Raw genomic sequence first — 17825 nt, forward strand, 5'->3', positions numbered from 1 at the left:
CTTCTACAACACCTATATAGTCGTTGCCCGTCACAATCTCTTTAAAATGGTCCAAATTTTTCTTTTAGTGCCCTACCCCCCTAATCTCATTTTGTCAATTTCACAATAAAATTTTCAGTTTTTTAACCGTAACTTCAGATTTTCGAACATAAACCACTCTGGAGATTTTCTTAAACGATGCGCCAATGTCTCCTCTACAACACCTATATAGTCGTTGCCCGTCAGAATCTCTTTAAAATGGTCCAAATTTTTCTTTTAGTGCCCTATCCCCCTAATCTCATTTTGTCAATTTCACAATAAAATTTTCAGTTTTTTAACCGTAACTTCAGATTTTCGAACATAAACCACTCTGGAGATTTTCTTAAACGATGCGCCAATGTCTCCTCTACAACACCTATATAGTCGTTGCCCGTCACAATCTCTTTAAAATGGTCCAAATTTTTCTTTTAGTGCCCTATCCCCCTAATCTCATTTTGTCAATTTCACAATAAAATTTTGAGTTTTTTAACCGTAACTTCAGATTTTCGAACATAAACCACTCTGGAGATTTTCTTAAACGATGCGCCATTGTCTCCTCTACAAGACCTATATAGTCGTTGCCCGTCACAATCTCTTGAAATTGGTCCAAAGTTAACTTAAATAAGCCTACCCCCCTAATCTCATTTTGTCAATTTCACAATTTCAGTTTTTTAACCGTAACTTCAGATTTTCGAACATAAACCACTCAGTAGATTTTCTTAAACGATGCGCCATTGTCTCCTCTACAACACCTATATAGTCGTTGCCCGTCACAATCTCTTGAAATTGGTCCAAAGTTAACTTAAATAGGCCTACCCCCCTAATCTCATTTTGTCAATTTCACAATTTCAGTTTTTTAACCGTAACTTCAGATTTTCGAACATAAACCACCCTGGAGATTTTTATAAACGATGCGCCAATGTCTCCTCTACAACACCTATATAGTCGTTGCCCGTCACAATCTCTTTAAAATAGTCCAAATTTTTCTTTTAGTGCCCTATCCCCCTAATCTCATTTTGTCAATTTCACAATAAAATTTTCAGTTTTTTAACCGTAACTTCAGATTTTCGAACATAAACCACTCTGGAGATTTTCTTAAACGATGCGCCAATGTCTCCTCTACAACACCTATATAGTCGTTGCCCGTCAGAATCTCTTTAAAATGGTCCAAATTTTTCTTTTAGTGCCCTATCCCCCTAATCTCATTTTGTCAATTTCACAATAAAATTTTCAGTTTTTCAACCGTAACTTCAGATTTTCGAACATAAACCACTCTGGAGATTTTCTTAAACGATGCGCCAATGTCTCCTCTACAACACCTATATAGTCGTTGCCCGTCACAATCTCTTTAAAATGGTCCAAATTTTTCTTTTAGTGCCCTATCCCCCTAATCTCATTTTGTCAATTTCACAATAAAATTTTCAGTTTTTTAACCGTAACTTCAGATTTTCGAACATAAACCACTCTGGAGATTTTCTTAAACGATGCGCCATTGTCTCCTCTACAACACCTATATAGTCGTTGCCCGTCACAATCTCTTGAAATTGGTCCAAAGTTAACTTAAATAGGCCTACCCCCCTAATCTCATTTTGTCAATTTCACAATTTCAGTTTTTTAACCGTAACTTCAGATTTTCGAACATAAACCACTCTGGAGATTTTCTTAAATGATGCGCCATTGTCTCCCCTACAACACCTATATAGTCGTTGCCCGTCACAATCTCTTGAAATTGGTCCAAAGTTAACTTAAATAGGCCTACCCCCCTAATCTCATTTTGTCAATTTCACAATTTCAGTTTTTTAACCGTAACTTCAGATTTTCAAACATAAACCACCCTGGAGATTTTCATAAACGATGCGCCAATGTCTCCTCTACAACACCAATATAGTCGTTGCCCGTCACAATCTCTTTAAAATGGTCCAAATTTTTCTTTTAGTGCCCTATCCCCCTAATCTCATTTTGTCAATTTCACAATAAAATTTTCAGTTTTTTAACCGTAACTTCAGATTTTCGAACATAAACCACTCTGGAGATTTTCTTAAACGATGCGCCAATGTCTCCTCTACAACACCTATATAGTCATTGCCCGTCACAATCTCTTTAAAATGGTCCAAATTTTTCTTTTAGTGCCCTATCCCCCTAATCTCATTTTGTCAATTTCACAATAAAATTTTCAGTTTTTTAACCGTAACTTCAGATTTTCGAACATAAACCACTCTGGAGATTTTCTTAAACGATGCGCCAATGTCTCTTCTACAACACCTATATAGTCGTTGCCCGTCACAATCTCTTTAAAATGGTCCAAATTTTTCTTTTAGTGCCCTACCCCCCTAATCTCATTTTGTCAATTTCACAATAAAATTTTCAGTTTTTTAACCGTAACTTCAGATTTTTGAGCATAAACCACTCTGGAGATTTTCTTAAACGATGCGCCAATGTCTCCTCTACAACACCTATATAGTCGTTGCCCGTCACAATCTCTTTAAAATGGTCCAAATTTTTCTTTTAGTGCCCTATCCCCCTAATCTCATTTTGTCAATTTCACAATAAAATTTTCAGTTTTTTAACCGTAACTTCAGATTTTCGAACATAAACCACTCTGGAGATTTTCTTAAACGATGCGCCAATGTCTCCTCTACAACACCTATATAGTCGTTGCCCGTCACAATCTCTTTAAAATGGTCCAAATTTTTCTTTTAGTGCCCTATCCCCCTAATCTCATTTTGTCAATTTCACAATAAAATTTTCAGTTTTTTAACCGTAACTTCAGATTTTCGAACATAAACCACTCTGGAGATTTTCTTAAACGATGCGCCATTGTCTCCTCTACAAGACCTATATAGTCGTTGCCCGTCACAATCTCTTGAAATTGGTCCAAAGTTAACTTAAATACGCCTACCCCCCTAATCTCATTTTGTCAATTTCACAATTTCAGTTTTTTAACCGTAACTTCAGATTTTCGAACATAAACCACTCAGTAGATTTTCTTAAACGATGCGCCATTGTCTCCTCTACAACACCTATATAGTCGTTGCCCGTCACAATCTCTTTAAAATAGTCCAAATTTTTCTTTTAGTGCCCTACCCCCCTAATCTCATTTTGTCAATTTCACAATTTCAGTTTTTTAACCGTAACTTCAGATTTTCGAACATAAACCACTCAGTAGATTTTCTTAAACGATGCGCCATTGTCTCCTCTACAACACCTATATAGTCGTTGCCCGTCACAATCTCTTTAAAATGGTCCAAATTTTTCTTTTAGTGCCCTATCCCCCTAATCTCATTTTGTCAATTTCACAATAAATTTTCAGTTTTTTAACCGTAACTTCAGATTTTCGAACATAAACCACTCTGGAGATTTTCTTAAACGATGCGCCATTGTCTCCTCTACAACACCTATATAGTCGTTGCCCGTCACAATCTCTTGAAATTGGTCCAAAGTTAACTTAAATAGGCCTACCCCCCTAATCTCATTTTGTCAATTTCACAATTTCAGTTTTTTAACCGTAACTTCAGATTTTCGAACATAAACCACCCTGGAGATTTTCATAAACGATGCGCCAATGTCTCCTCTACAACACCTATATAGTCGTTGCCCGTCACAATCTCTTTAAAATGGTCCAAATTTTTCTTTTAGTGCCCTATCCCCCTAATCTCATTTTGTCAATTTCACAATAAAATTTTCAGTTTTTTAACCGTAACTTCAGATTTTCGAACATAAACCACTCTGGAGATTTTCTTAAACGATGCGCCAATGTCTCCTCTACAACACCTATATAGTCGTTGCCCGTCACAATCTCTTGAAATTGGTCCAAAACTAACTTAAATTGGCCTACCCCCCTAATCTCATTTTGTCAATTTCACAATTTCAGTTTTTTAACCGTAACTTCAGATTTTCGAACATAAACCACTCTGGAGATTTTCTTAAACGATGTGCCAATGTCTCCTCTACAACACCTATATAGTTGTTGCCCGTCACAATCTCTTTAAAATGGTCCAAATGTTTCTTTTAGTGCCCTATCCCCCTAATCTCATTTTGTCAATTTCAGTTTTTTAACCGTAACTTCAGATTTTCGAACATAAACCAGTGTGGAGATTTTCTTAAACGATGTGCCAATGTCTCCTCTACAACACCTATATAGTTGTTGCCCGTCACAATCTCTTTAAAATGGTCCAAATGTTTCTTTTAGTGCCCTATCCCCCTAATCTCATTTTGTCAATTTCACAATAAAATTTTCAGTTTTTTAACCGTAACTTCAGATTTTCGAACATAAACCACTCTGGAGATTTTCTTAAACGATGCGCCAATGTCTCCTCTACAACACCTATATAGTCATTGCCCGTCACAATCTCTTTAAAATGGTCCAAATTTTTCTTTTAGTGCCCTATCCCCCTAATCTCATTTTGTCAATTTCACAATAAAATTTTCAGTTTTTTAACCGTAACTTCAGATTTTCGAACATAAACCACTCTGGAGATTTTCTTAAACGATGCGCCAATGTCTCCTCTACAACACCTATATAGTCGTTGCCCGTCACAATCTCTTTAAAATAGTCCAAATTTTTCTTTTAGTGCCCTATCCCCCTAATCTCATTTTGTCAATTTCACAATAAAATTTTCAGTTTTTTAACCGTTACTTCAGATTTTCGAACATAAACCACTCTGGAGATTTTCTTAAACGATGCGCCATTGTCTCCTCTACAATACCTATATAGTCGTTGCCCGTCACAATCTCTTGAAATTGGTCCAAAGTTAACTTAAATAGACCTACCCCCCTAATCTCATTTTGTCAATTTCACAATTTCAGTTTTTTAACCGTAACTTCAGATTTTCGAACATAAACCACTCTGGAGATTTTCTTAAACGATGCGCCATTGTCTCCTCTACAAGACCTATATAGTCGTTGCCCGTCACAATCTCTTGAAATTGGTCCAAAGTTAACTTAAATAAGCCTACCCCCCTAATCTCATTTTGTCAATTTCACAATTTCAGTTTTTTAACCGTAACTTCAGATTTTCGAACATAAACCACTCAGTAGATTTTCTTAAACGATGCGCCATTGTCTCCTCTACAACACCTATATAGTCGTTGCCCGTCACAATCTCTTTAAAATAGTCCAAATTTTTCTTTTAGTGCCCTACCCCCCTAATCTCATTTTGTCAATTTCACAATTTCAGTTTTTTAACCGTAACTTCAGATTTTCGAACATAAACCACTCAGTAGATTTTCTTAAACGATGCGCCATTGTCTCCTCTACAACACCTATATAGTCGTTGCCCGTCACAATCTCTTTAAAATGGTCCAAATTTTTCTTTTAGTGCCCTATCCCCCTAATCTCATTTTGTCAATTTCACAATAAATTTTCAGTTTTTTAACCGTAACTTCAGATTTTCGAACATAAACCACTCTGGAGATTTTCTTAAACGATGCGCCATTGTCTCCTCTACAACACCTATATAGTCGTTGCCCGTCACAATCTCTTGAAATTGGTCCAAAGTTAACTTAAATAGGCCTACCCCCCTAATCTCATTTTGTCAATTTCACAATTTCAGTTTTTTAACCGTAACTTCAGATTTTCGAACATAAACCACCCTGGAGATTTTCATAAACGATGCGCCAATGTCTCCTCTACAACACCTATATAGTCGTTGCCCGTCACAATCTCTTTAAAATGGTCCAAATTTTTCTTTTAGTGCCCTATCCCCCTAATCTCATTTTGTCAATTTCACAATAAAATTTTCAGTTTTTTAACCGTAACTTCAGATTTTCGAACATAAACCACTCTGGAGATTTTCTTAAACGATGCGCCAATGTCTCCTCTACAACACCTATATAGTCATTGCCCGTCACAATCTCTTTAAAATGGTCCAAATTTTTCTTTTAGTGCCCTATCCCCCTAATCTCATTTTGTCAATTTCACAATAAAATTTTCAGTTTTTTAACCGTAACTTCAGATTTTCGAACATAAACCACTCTGGAGATTTTCTTAAACGATGCGCCAATGTCTCTTCTACAACACCTATATAGTCGTTGCCCGTCACAATCTCTTTAAAATGGTCCAAATTTTTCTTTTAGTGCCCTACCCCCCTAATCTCATTTTGTCAATTTCACAATAAAATTTTCAGTTTTTTAACCGTAACTTCAGATTTTTGAGCATAAACCACTCTGGAGATTTTCTTAAACGATGTGTCAATGTCTCCTCTACAACACCTATATAGTCGTTGCCCGTCAGAATCTCTTTAAAATGGTCCAAATTTTTCTTTTAGTGCCCTATCCCCCTAATCTCATTTTGTCAATTTCACAATAAAATTTTCAGTTTTTTAACCGTAACTTCAGATTTTCGAACATAAACCACTCTGGAGATTTTCTTAAACGATGCGCCAATGTCTCCTCTACAACACCTATATAGTCGTTGCCCGTCACAATCTCTTTAAAATGGTCCAAATTTTTCTTTTAGTGCCCTATCCCCCTAATCTCATTTTGTCAATTTCACAATAAATTTTCAGTTTTTTAACCGTAACTTCAGATTTTCGAACATAAACCACTCTGGAGATTTTCTTAAACGATGCGCCAATGTCTCCTCTACAACACCTATATAGTCATTGCCCGTCACAATCTCTTTAAAATGGTCCAAATTTTTCTTTTAGTGCCCTATCCCCCTAATCTCATTTTGTCAATTTCACAATAAAATTTTCAGTTTTTTAACCGTAACTTCAGATTTTCGAACATAAACCACTCTGGAGATTTTCTTAAACGATGCGCCAATGTCTCTTCTACAACACCTATATAGTCGTTGCCCGTCACAATCTCTTTAAAATGGTCCAAATTTTTCTTTTAGTGCCCTACCCCCCTAATCTCATTTTATCAATTTCACAATAAAATTTTCAGTTTTTTAACCGTAACTTCAGATTTTTGAGCATAAACCACTCTGGAGATTTTCTTAAACGATGCGCCAATGTCTCCTCTACAACACCTATATAGTCGTTGCCCGTCAGAATCTCTTTAAAATGGTCCAAATTTTTCTTTTAGTGCCCTATCCCCCTAATCTCATTTTGTCAATTTCACAATAAAATTTTCAGTTTTTTAACCGTAACTTCAGATTTTCGAACATAAACCACTCTGGAGATTTTCTTAAACGATGCGCCAATGTCTCCTCTACAACACCTATATAGTCGTTGCCCGTCACAATCTCTTTAAAATGGTCCAAATTTTTCTTTTAGTGCCCTATCCCCCTAATCTCATTTTGTCAATTTCACAATAAAATTTTCAGTTTTTTAACCGTAACTTCAGATTTTCGAACATAAACCACTCTGGAGATTTTCTTAAACGATGCGCCATTGTCTCCTCTACAAGACCTATATAGTCGTTGCCCGTCACAATCTCTTGAAATTGGTCCAAAGTTAACTTAAATAAGCCTACCCCCCTAATCTCATTTTGTCAATTTCACAATTTCAGTTTTTTAACCGTAACTTCAGATTTTCGAACATAAACCACTCAGTAGATTTTCTTAAACGATGCGCCATTGTCTCCTCTACAACACCTATATAGTCGTTGCCCGTTACAATCTCTTGAAATTGGTCCAAAGTTAACTTAAATAGGCCTACCCCCCTAATCTCATTTTGTCAATTTCACAATTTCAGTTTTTTAACCGTAACTTCAGATTTTCGAACATAAACCACCCTGGATATTTTCATAAACGATGCGCCAATGTCTCCTCTACAACACCTATATAGTCGTTGCCCGTCACAATCTCTTTAAAATAGTCCAAATTTTTCTTTTAGTGCCCTATCCCCCTAATCTCATTTTGTCAATTTCACAATAAAATTTTCAGTTTTTTAACCGTAACTTCAGATTTTCGAACATAAACCACTCTGGAGATTTTCTTAAACGATGCGCCAATGTCTCCTCTACAACACCTATATAGTCGTTGCCCGTCAGAATCTCTTTAAAATGGTCCAAATTTTTCTTTTAGTGCCCTATCCCCCTAATCTCATTTTGTCAATTTCACAATAAAATTTTCAGTTTTTTAACCGTAACTTCAGATTTTCGAACATAAACCACTCTGGAGATTTTCTTAAACAATGCGCCAATGTCTCCTCTACAACACCTATATAGTCGTTGCCCGTCACAATCTCTTTAAAATAGTCCAAATTTTTCTTTTAGTGCCCTATCCCCCTAATCTCATTTTGTCAATTTCACAATAAAATTTTCAGTTTTTTAACCGTAACTTCAGATTTTCGAACATAAACCACTCTGGAGATTTTCTTAAACGATGCGCCATTGTCTCCTCTACAATACCTATATAGTCGTTGCCCGTCACAATCTCTTGAAATTGGTCCAAAGTTAACTTAAATAGGCCTACCCCCCTAATCTCATTTTGTCAATTTCACAATTTCAGTTTTTTAACCGTAACTTCAGATTTTCGAACATAAACCACTCTGGAGATTTTCTTAAACGATGCGCCATTGTCTCCTCTACAACACCTATATAGTCGTTGCCCGTCACAATCTCTTGAAATTGGTCCAAAGTTAACTTAAATAGGCCTACCCCCCTAATCTCATTTTGTCAATTTCACAATTTCAGTTTTTTAACCGTAACTTCAGATTTTCGAACATAAACCACCCTGGAGATTTTCATAAACGATGCGCCAATGTCTCCTCTACAACACCTATATAGTCGTTGCCCGTCACAATCTCTTTAAAATAGTCCAAATTTTTCTTTTAGTGCCCTATCCCCCTAATCTCATTTTGTCAATTTCACAATAAAATTTTCAGTTTTTTAACCGTAACTTCAGATTTTCGAACATAAACCACTCTGGAGATTTTCTTAAACGATGCGCCAATGTCTCCTCTACAACACCTATATAGTCGTTGCCCGTCACAATCTCTTTAAAATGGTCCAAATTTTTCTTTTAGTGCCCTACCCCCCTAATCTCATTTTGTCAATTTCACAATAAATTTTCAGTTTTTTAACCGTAACTTCAAATTTTCGAACATAAACCACTCTGGAGATTTTCTTAAACGATGCGCCATTGTCTCCTCTACAACACCTATATAGTCGTTGCCCGTCACAATCTCTTTAAAATGGTCCAAATTTTTCTTTTAGTGCCCTACCCCCCTAATCTCATTTTGTCAATTTCACAATAAATTTTCAGTTTTTTAACCGTAACTTCAGATTTTCGAACATAAACCACCCTGGAGATTTTCATAAACGATGCGCCAATGTCTCCTCTACAACACCTATATAGTCGTTGCCCGTCACAATCTCTTTAAAATGGTCCGAATTTTTCTTTTAGTGCCCTATCCCCCTAATCTCATTTTGTCAATTTCACAATAAAATTTTCAGTTTTTTAACCGTAACTTCAGATTTTCGAACATAAACCACTCTGGAGATTTTCTTAAACGATGCGCCATTGTCTCCTCTACAACACCTATATAGTCGTTGCCCGTCACAATCTCTTGAAATTGGTCCAAAGTTAACTTAAATACGCCTACCCCCCTAATCTCATTTTGTCAATTTCACAATTTCAGTTTTTTAACCGTAACTTCAGATTTTGGAACATAAACCACTCAGTAGATTTTCTTAAACGATGCGCCATTGTCTCCTCTACAACACCTATATAGTCGTTGCCCGTCACAATCTCTTTAAAATAGTCCAAATTTTTCTTTTAGTGCCCTACCCCCCTAATCTCATTTTGTCAATTTCACAATTTCAGTTTTTTAACCGTAACTTCAGATTTTCGAACATAAACCACTCTGGAGATTTTCTTAAACGATGTGCCAATGTCTCCTCTACAACACCTATATAGTTGTTGCCCGTCACAATCTCTTTAAAATGGTCCAAATGTTTCTTTTAGTGCCCTATCCCCCTAATCTCATTTTGTCAATTTCAGTTTTTTAACCGTAACTTCAGATTTTCGAACATAAACCAGTGTGGAGATTTTCTTAAACGATGTGCCAATGTCTCCTCTACAACACCTATATAGTTGTTGCCCGTCACAATCTCTTTAAAATGGTCCAAATGTTTCTTTTAGTGCCCTATCCCCCTAATCTCATTTTGTCAATTTCACAATAAAATTTTCAGTTTTTTAACCGTAACTTCAGATTTTCGAACATAAACCACTCTGGAGATTTTCTTAAACGATGCGCCAATGTCTCCTCTACAACACCTATATAGTCATTGCCCGTCACAATCTCTTGAAATTGGTCCAAATTTTTCTTTTAGTGCCCTATCCCCCTAATCTCATTTTGTCAATTTCACAATAAAATTTTCAGTTGTTTAACCGTAACTTCAGATTTTCGAACATAAACCACTCTGGAGATTTTCTTAAACGATGCGCCAATGTCTCCTCTACAACACCTATATAGTCGTTGCCCGTCACAATCTCTTTAAAATAGTCCAAATTTTTCTTTTAGTGCCCTATCCCCCTAATCTCATTTTGTCAATTTCACAATAAAATTTTCAGTTTTTTAACCGTAACTTCAGATTTTCGAACATAAACCACTCTGGAGATTTTCTTAAACGATGCGCCATTGTCTCCTCTACAATACCTATATAGTCGTTGCCCGTCACAATCTCTTGAAATTGGTCCAAAGTTAACTTAAATAGGCCTACCCCCCTAATCTCATTTTGTCAATTTCACAATTTCAGTTTTTTAACCGTAACTTCAGATTTTCGAACATAAACCACTCTGGAGATTTTCTTAAACGATGCGCCATTGTCTCCTCTACAAGACCTATATAGTCGTTGCCCGTCACAATCTCTTGAAATTGGTCCAAAGTTAACTTAAATAAGCCTACCCCCTAATCTCATTTTGTCAATTTCACAATTTCAGTTTTTTAACCGTAACTTCAGATTTTCGAACATAAACCACTCAGTAGATTTTCTTAAACGATGCGTCATTGTCTCCTCTACAACACCTATATAGTCGTTGCCCGTCACAATCTCTTTAAAATAGTCCAAATTTTTCTTTTAGTGCCCTACCCCCCTAATCTCATTTTGTCAATTTCACAATTTCAGTTTTTTAACCGTAACTTCAGATTTTCGAACATAAACCACTCAGTAGATTTTCTTAAACGATGCGCCATTGTCTCCTCTACAACACCTTTATAGTCGTTGCCCGTCACAATCTCTTTAAAATGGTCCAAATTTTTCTTTTAGTGCCCTATCCCCCTAATCTCATTTTGTCAATTTCACAATAAATTTTCAGTTTTTTAACCGTAACTTCAGATTTTCGAACATAAACCACTCTGGAGATTTTCTTAAACGATGCGCCATTGTCTCCTCTACAACACCTATATAGTCGTTGCCCGTCACAATCTCTTGAAATTGGTCCAAAGTTAACTTAAATAGGCCAACCCCCCTAATCTCATTTTGTCAATTTCACAATTTCAGTTTTTTAACCGTAACTTCAGATTTTCGAACATAAACCACCCTGGAGATTTTCATAAACGATGCGCCAATGTCTCCTCTACAACACCTATATAGTCGTTGCCCGTCACAATCTCTTTAAAATGGTCCAAATTTTTCTTTTAGTGCCCTATCCCCCTAATCTCATTTTGTCAATTTCACAATAAAATTTTCAGTTTTTTAACCGTAACTTCAGATTTTCGAACATAAACCACTCTGGAGATTTTCTTAAACGATGCGCCAATGTCTCCTCTACAACACCTATATAGTCATTGCCCGTCACAATCTCTTTAAAATGGTCCAAATTTTTCTTTTAGTGCCCTATCCCCCTAATCTCATTTTGTCAATTTCACAATAAAATTTTCAGTTTTTTAACCGTAACTTCAGATTTTCGAACATAAACCACTCTGGAGATTTTCTTAAACGATGCGCCAATGTCTCTTCTACAACACCTATATAGTCGTTGCCCGTCACAATCTCTTTAAAATGGTCCAAATTTTTCTTTTAGTGCCCTACCCCCCTAATCTCATTTTGTCAATTTCACAATAAAATTTTCAGTTTTTTAACCGTAACTTCAGATTTTTGAGCATAAACCACTCTGGAGATTTTCTTAAACGATGCGCCAATGTCTCCTCTACAACACCTATATAGTCGTTGCCCGTCAGAATCTCTTTAAAATGGTCCAAATTTTTCTTTTAGTGCCCTATCCCCCTAATCTCATTTTGTCAATTTCACAATAAAATTTTCAGTTTTTTAACCGTAACTTCAGATTTTCGAACATAAACCACTCTGGAGATTTTCTTAAACGATGCGCCAATGTCTCCTCTACAACACCTATATAGTCGTTGCCCGTCACAATCTCTTTAAAATGGTCCAAATTTTTCTTTTAGTGCCCTATCCCCCTAATCTCATTTTGTCAATTTCACAATAAATTTTCAGTTTTTTAACCGTAACTTCAGATTTTCGAACATAAACCACTCTGGAGATTTTCTTAAACGATGCGCCAATGTCTCCTCTACAACACCTATATAGTCATTGCCCGTCACAATCTCTTTAAAATGGTCCAAATTTTTCTTTTAGTGCCCTATCCCCCTAATCTCATTTTGTCAATTTCACAATAAAATTTTCAGTTTTTTAACCGTAACTTCAGATTTTCGAACATAAACCACTCTGGAGATTTTCTTAAACGATGCGCCAATGTCTCTTCTACAACACCTATATAGTCGTTGCCCGTCACAATCTCTTTAAAATGGTCCAAATTTTTCTTTTAGTGCCCTACCCCCCTAATCTCATTTTATCAATTTCACAATAAAATTTTCAGTTTTTTAACCGTAACTTCAGATTTTTGAGCATAAACCACTCTGGAGATTTTCTTAAACGATGCGCCAATGTCTCCTCTACAACACCTATATAGTCGTTGCCCGTCAGAATCTCTTTAAAATGGTCCAAATTTTTCTTTTAGTGCCCTATCCCCCTAATCTCATTTTGTCAATTTCACAATAAAATTTTCAGTTTTTTAACCGTAACTTCAGATTTTCGAACATAAACCATTCTGGAGATTTTCTTAAACGATGCGCCAATGTCTCCTCTACTACACCTATATAGTCGTTGCCCGTCACAATCTCTTTAAAATGGTCCAAATTTTTCTTTTAGTGCCCTATCCCCCTAATCTCATTTTGTCAATTTCACAATAAAATTTTCAGTTGTTTAACCGTAACTTCAGATTTTCGAACATAAACCACTCTGGAGATTTTCTTAAACGATGCGCCATTGTCTCCTCTACAACACCTATATAGTCGTTGCCCCTCAGAATGTTTTGAAATTGGACCAAAATTAACTTAAATTGCCCTACCCCCCTAATCTCATTTTGTCAATTTCACAATTTCAGTTTTTTAACCGTAACTTCAGATTTTCGAACATAAACCACTCTGGAGATTTTCTTAAACGATGCGCCAATGTCTCCTCTACAACACCTTTATAGTCGTTGCCCGTCACAATCTCTTTAAAATGGTCCAAATTTTTCTTTTAGTGCCCTATCCCCCTAATCTCATTTTGTCAATTTCACAATAAAATTTTCAGTTTTTTAACCGTAACTTCAGATTTTCGAACATAAACCACTCTGGAGATTTTCTTAAACGATGCGCCAATGTCTCCTCTACAACACCTATATAGTCGTTGCCCGTCACAATCTCTTGAAATTGGTCCAAAACTAACTTAAATTGGCCTACCCCCCTAATCTCATTTTGTCAATTTCACAATTTCAGTTTTTTAACCGTAACTTCAGATTTTCGAACATAAACCACTCTGGAGATTTTCTTAAACGATGTGCCAATGTCTCCTCTACAACACCTATATAGTTGTTGCCCGTCACAATCTCTTTAAAATGGTCCAAATGTTTCTTTTAGTGCCCTATCCCCCTAATCTCATTTTGTCAATTTCAGTTTTTTAACCGTAACTTCAGATTTTCGAACATAAACCAGTGTGGAGATTTTCTTAAACGATGCGCCATTGTCTCCTCTACAACACCTATATAGTCGTTGCCCGTCACAATCTCTTTAAAATGGTCCAAATTTTTCTTTTAGTGCCCTATCCCCCTAATCTCATTTTGTCAATTTCACAATAAAATTTTCAGTTTTTTAACCGTAACGTCAGATTTTCGAACATAAACCACTCTGGAGATTTTCTTAAACGATGCGCCATTGTCTCCTCTACAACACCTATATAGTCGTTGCCCGTCACAATCTCTTGAAATTGGTCCAAAATTAACTTTAATTGCCCTACCCCCCTAATCTCATTTTGTCAATTTCACAATAAAAGTTTCAGTTTTTTAACCGTAACTTCAGATTCTCGAACATAAACCACTCTGGAGATTTTCCTAAACGATGGGGCACTATCTCCTCTTAATCACCTATATAGTCGTATTCTGTCACAATCTCTATTAATCGGACCAAACAACGTAAAGTGCACCCCCATTCCCTAAAAAAGCATTGTGTCAATGTGTTAACTTATGGTCATTGTAATCCAGCTGTCTATTGAATGCCTTATGTGGATTTATTTAGTTAGGAAAGAAAAGCTTTGTATTCTTTATATGTGAAGTATGGTTTCCCTTTTGTTTTTGTTTAAGATTGTATGTATTCTCATAATTGTTCGCTAGCTCGAAAAAACGTGATAACCTTATGTGATATTGTGGTTTTTAGTTATACCGCCTAATTGTTCGCTAGCTAATTGTTCGCTACAATTGTTCGCTAGCTTGAGTCAGGTGAACATTACAACAGTCAAATCGAAATATATTTTTAACACCATTCATATACAATTCAGTAAGACATCACAAGACTTTAGTGATTAATTGATGTAGGATCTGAAGCTGCCATTTTGTGTCATTTTGTCCCATATAAAATGCATAGGTGCTTCATAATCCGAATAAGTTAGTCGTTATATTTCACTCACTTCGATCACTAAATTAACAAGCATTACTGCCAAGTTTTGTTATAATCAGCTTAATAGTTTGAGAGAAATTAAATGTAAATTAAAACGAAATCTACAGCGATTTGTGCAAAATTTTGTCCAAAAATACAAATCACGCCGCATCATGGAAGAATATAGTGTAGAGCAATAAATTATCCAATAAATGATTAAATATTCATCTAATCTGCATACAAACAGTTGAATATTGATACAACAGATGATTCTGAGATGATGAACAACACTAATGTATTTTTTTCTTTCATTACAAGATAGCTTTGGGTCCATTTATACCTCTCACTCCCTCAAAATTTGTACCATACCCAAGAATGAAGGACACTAATGGCCGATTACCCTTATCAGCGACACCCGGGGTGCAATGTTTTTAATGATGTTCGATTAACATAGAAAGTAATGGGAAAATAAATAGGTACTCTTCATTAATTCTTCATATTATTTTTATTAATCATCTGAATTCTTATTAACACATACGACCGAATTCTACATAGATTTACCTTTCTGGTGGTATTAAAAAATCCTATTTATCTTATCTCATTGTTAGGTCTCCGATTTTTTGAAAATTCATTATCTAAATTCCCTTACTCACATCAGTAAATATCGATGAATGACCTCAAAAGAAACGAGACAGCAGTAACTAAAAAAATTGAAGCACACTTAATATGCGGAGGAAATACTATTAACACATACTGTTGAATACTCCTGTCAATAAGCTATATTTTGATTTCAGAAAAGTCAGTTTAAATTAAGAAATTCTTAGGTCTCCGGCGTTTTGAAAAGTTGTCTTTGAAAAAAATAACCAACACAAATGTAATATACGAAAACAACGTACATTACAAGATCATACTGTTATACATGTAAACTAAATTCCGGTTATTCTTAAATAAATGAAATAATACATAATAAGTTCAAATTCAAAGTGTTCACTGTGGCTATTTTTTATTGTTTAAATAGAAACGATAAATATTGAATACAAAATAAAATTATATTTAATTATATTAAATTGTATTCGTCGGGATAGCTCATCTGTTCAAGGACATAATAGTTTTACTATAAGGGTTCTTGTTCATGATAGTTCACAGTTCGTATAATTTCATATAATAGAGACTATAAAGATATTTTTTATTTATATTTGGTGAAACGTATTTAATGATAAATGATAAAGTATACATTTACATTTAAATAATAATAAATGATTCGCTGTTTAATAATTTTTTTTTCACCCGTAAAACATTTTTCCATCAATTGTATTTCGATAATATTTAAAGAAAATGAAAAGGTGGTATATTAAAAAAGTTCGAAATTAATATATTGTCAAATGAATTTTATCATCAGCAGGCACCCTGTCGCTTGATTGTCTTTCCTATCACCAATTACGATGTCTTATATATGCTCAACAGGATGCCACTGTTTGTTTTATTAAATTGAATCTGATACAATACAAACTTGTGTTAATTGGTGACATATGTACATGTAATGAATGTATGCACGGTTTGTTGTGGAAGTATCATCCTGTAATGACATTACATCAATGTGGTGGAACTATTAAAACAAATTTGATAACTCGAAAACTAATGCAAAAAATATTTCAAATCACTCTTTTTTAGGGAATCGTGTTCCTCGCTCTTTAGTTTGACCATGAAAGTAAATTGATTAGTGTTATCTATGTATAGATATAGTTTAATTTGCTGCTTTTATTTTTTTATTTCTTCTTTTAATTTCTATATATATGTTTTTTAAATTACTTAATGGTGCAATACAAAACACATGTAAGTTGTCTCTCGGGCATTTTAGAAATACACTATTCAAAATGTTCTTGTGTGAAAAAATGTAACGCTTACAACACATTGAATGTTGGTTTCTGTTACAATGATGAATGTGTTGTCATTGTAAATGGATATTAAAAAGCCGATTGCTGAAGACCTGGTGACAAGTTTTAATCTTATGCACTGCAAAAGAGGCCTTCTTCGTTGATATGTTGGGGTTTCCTTGTATTTCAAAACACCTTTGTTCTGGTGCATATGCCCACGACTCATGAAAACTAACTTATATTTATTAATTTAGTTTTGTCCGACGAATTTGTGTCCCTGATTTTTTTTAATTTAAATTTTCGATCTTTCTTGCTGTGTGGAAAAAAATCTCAAACAAGAAAAATGTTTCCCAAGTTTTTATAATCAGTTGTTCATGAACAATGTAAATTGCTTTTTTTCAAAGGCGATTTATTTATCAAAGACAAACTATGAATCGCATAAATGAGCTTTGATTTAGGGACGACATCAAAAGATCAATGTAGGATAAAAACTTAATTCAAATAGTCTGGGGGTGGGGGGTGGGGGTAAAAATTGCTGCAAGTTTTGTTTATTTGACATCGATTTTACATATATCTGTATTGATCAATCAATTTTTCCCAAATTAAGTTAAGAGGGGGTGGGGGGAGTCAGTGAAAAAACTACGTGAATTAAGTTTATTTATCCTACATTGAACTTTTGATGTCGTCCCTTATTATCCTGTGAATTTTTATCCGTGACTTAATTCAGGCAAATTTTATACCTTTCTTGCACTGTTGAAAATAAGGACAGAGGGACATCAGATATAAATACTGTTAGTATTAAATCGCACTGATAGCAGTTAAAAAATTTTAGATGGGTGAAAATAAGTTGAAATATGAAAGAAAACTTTCAAATAAGAATTACTCCTAAGCACACATAAAAAGGGAGACCCACTATAAAAGCGCTTGCGACCTAGCTCGCTTCATGATGATGTCTTTAGTTATTACAATTGATAAATCTTCACTTATCAATCAGAGAGAGAGCTCTACTTATCAATATCAATAAAAATATATTTTAACTGTTGAATGACTTATTCTTCAATTATTTAGTCTTAGAATTTATATCTTTAATTTTCACCAATTGTCTAAAT

The 17825-nt window shown here is 35.0% G+C and overlaps 1 long non-coding RNA gene across 1 annotated transcript; it reads right to left on the reverse strand.

Moving 5' to 3' along the window:
- Positions 1 to 1838: 1838 nt before the first annotated feature.
- On the reverse strand, positions 1839 to 14617 carry LOC127704312 (uncharacterized). The gene is made up of 8 exons (XR_007983214.1): positions 13776 to 14617; positions 11497 to 13590; positions 11122 to 11311; positions 6419 to 7181; positions 5095 to 5469; positions 4152 to 4342; positions 3039 to 3789; positions 1839 to 2089 (listed from the first exon to the last, which is right to left on the reverse strand). It is a non-coding gene; the product is annotated as an uncharacterized LOC127704312 (long non-coding RNA).
- Between the last annotated feature and the right edge of the window lie 3208 nt (positions 14618 to 17825).

Source organism: Mytilus californianus, unplaced genomic scaffold, assembly GCF_021869535.1.
Source record: "Mytilus californianus isolate M0D057914Y unplaced genomic scaffold, xbMytCali1.0.p SCAF_6, whole genome shotgun sequence".
NCBI classification, from domain to species: domain Eukaryota; kingdom Metazoa; phylum Mollusca; class Bivalvia; order Mytilida; family Mytilidae; genus Mytilus; species Mytilus californianus.